A 2,972-nucleotide genomic window follows, 5' to 3' on the forward strand; every position below is an offset into this window, starting at 1 on the left:
CAGCACTGTGTATGGAGGTGCATGCCTGCAGGCTCAGTACTGTGCACAGAGGTGCATGCCTGCAGTCTCAGCACTGGGCATGGAGGTGCATGCCTGCAGGCTCAGCACTGTGCACAGAGGTGCATGCCTGCAGTCTCAGCACTGGGCATGGAGGTACATGCCTGCAGGCTCAGTACTGTGCACGGAGGTGCATGCCTGCAGTCTCAGCACTGTGCACGGAGGTGCATGCCTGCAGGCTCAGCATGGGGAAGATGAGTCAGGACACTGTGAGTCTAGACCAGTATGGACTCCACAGCAAGATCCTGACTCAAAAGAAAAAACCGGTGAGCTGGTGAGATAGATCAGTCAGGAAGGACACTTACTGCTGAACCTGAAGTCCTGAGTTTGATTCCCCAGCACCACAAGATTGACGGAGAGACCTGACTCCTGCAAAAATGCCCTCTGACCTTCTTACGTGTGAAATATACATGAAATTTCATACATATGAGATCACACAGCACCTGTGTTACTGAGTGAGCATATGAATTTCTCCTGCTGTCACTATTCCCCAAACAACACAGAAGAGTGAGTATTCACACTCACCGCTCAGTCACTGAGTAACCCAGACGATCCGTATTACACAGGAAAACTGTGTGCCACATGCAAATGGAGCGGCACTGTTTGTAAGGAACATCAGCATTCACAGACCCTGCATCTGAGGGCGTCATGGAGCCAGTGCCCCAAGGACCACATTTCACTTGTACATCCATCCACCTTGGACACTGGATTGCTACCACCTTAGCTACAGTGGATAGCGCTGCTACGACTACGACTATGGGTGTGCGTGTGCTGGTCTGTTTTCAGTTGTTATCACTAAACACTACAGACTGGATACAGAAAAGTATAGAGAATAAAGGTTTGTTCTGTTCTTGAGTGTGGAGGCTGGGATGCTGAGGGGCCACATCATTAAGAACCTCTCACTAGTGGGGATTCTCAAGACCCAAGACAGTGACAGACAACAGACATCATACAGAGAAACATACTGTCCTACCTTGTGCCTCTCTTCCTTAGGGAACCACAGTCCCATCAGCCTCTCTCTGTGACCTCATTTAATCTCCCTCAGGTTCCACCATCAAAGACCACAACGCCATCAAGTTTCTGTCACCTAAATACACTGGGTAGGCAAGGCTGCTCAGTGAGTAAGGGTGACCACCTGAGTTCAAATCCCCATGATCCATGTGGTGGAAAGAAAGATCCAACTCCCAAATGTCCTGTGACCTACACACACACACTCACACACACACACACACTCACACACACACACACACACCACTGACTAAAAGGTAACTTTAAAAATTTTTTAAATATATACCTCACAATCAAGATTAAGTTTCAGTGAGAGGTCGGTCGGGTGGCTACTGTCAAGCCCTCATGGTGTGCAAACACTGAGTCCTTTTTAATTAATTTGTCATTGCGTGCCTGCTATTATTGTGAAAATGGGGTTTCTACGGCACTTGCTGCTTAGGAAACTGGCTTCTTCAATTTACCAATGTGTCAAGGGCATTTTTCCATGAAATTAAATAGTCTTCCACCTCATCCTTTGAAACAGCCAAATGGTATTTTTTAAATGGCTGCACCATTGTTCCCTCCGTCAGCAGTGCTTATACTAAAATGGATACACCACCATTTATTTTCCTAATCCGTTCCTGGTGGACATCTAGGTCATTCCCGACTGTTAATTACACTTGACAAATAGTTCATTGAGCTCCTAAGGCCAGGACTCTGTCCAGTGCACAGTCAGGATGCACAGCTTCTGAGAAGGAAAGAGGAGCTGGAGCTGCCACGTGAGGAGTGTGTTCCTAAAATACAAACCCAAACTAATCTCTTCTTTAAAAAAAAGTATTAGCATGCAGGATATGTTGCATGCTACAGCATGTCTGTGACAGAGAACGTCTCTCTCCTTCCACCATGTACCAGGGATTGAACTCAAGTCGTTAGGTTCAGCAGCAAGCTCCTTTACCCACTGAGCCATCTCACCATCCCATCCCATACTGTCCTTTAAAAAATGTGGTGTGTGTGTGTGTGTGTGTGTGCGTGTGTGCATGTCTTGAGTGTATGTGTGTGATCAGCATCTTTAAAGAACACACATGAGTTGACAGCTTGTGGTGGTTTGGGCTTTGATTTGTTTGTCTGTTTAATTATGTGCATGGGAGGAGAGTATTCTGCTCCTGTGAGTGAGTGCAGGTACATATTGAGACTGGAAGAAGGACATCTGCTCGTCTGGAGCTAGAGTTATGTGGGTCCTGGGAGTCAAACTTGGGTCTTCTGCAAGAACTTGGCAAGCTCTCTTATCCACTGAGCCAAGTCTACAGCCCATTGGGCTGTAGACTTTTGGTTTGTCTGTCTGTCTGTCTGTCTGTTTGTTTGTTTGTTTGTTTGTTTGAGACAGGGTTTCTGTGTGTAGTCCCGGCTGTCCTAGAACTTACTCTGTAGACCAGGCTGGCCTCGAATTCACAGAGACCAGGCTGGCCTCGAATTCACAGAGACCAGCCTGACTCTGTCTCCTGAGTGCTGGAATTAAAGGCGTTTGCCATCATCACCCAGCTCCATCCCTTTGGATTTTGGTATTTTTGATTTGACAATGATTCCCAAAGTTTGGCACCTTTTCGAATAGCTGCTGTCCTTGAAAGGGATCTGTTCCAGTTCTTCGACTTTGTTGGGTTTGTTTCCTGAGACAGGCAGTCTTTGAACTTGCCACAAAATCCAGGTGGTCCTCAGCCTTCTGATGCAGAATTACAAGCACACACCATCACACCTGGGGGCTAATTGTAGTTTTAAATTATAGTATTTGTTCTCTTGTTGATGAGGTGTGGTCCTTAAATGTTTATTGTGTATCCAAAGCCCCTGTCAGATACGCTTTGGCATATTCATTTCATTCTGTAGCTCTCTCTCTCTCTCTCTCTCTCTCTCTCTCTCTCTCTCTCTCTCTCTCT

Source organism: Grammomys surdaster, unplaced genomic scaffold (genome assembly GCF_004785775.1).
Source record: "Grammomys surdaster isolate TR1022 unplaced genomic scaffold, NIH_TR_1.0 126313, whole genome shotgun sequence".
Lineage (NCBI taxonomy): Eukaryota > Metazoa > Chordata > Mammalia > Rodentia > Muridae > Grammomys > Grammomys surdaster.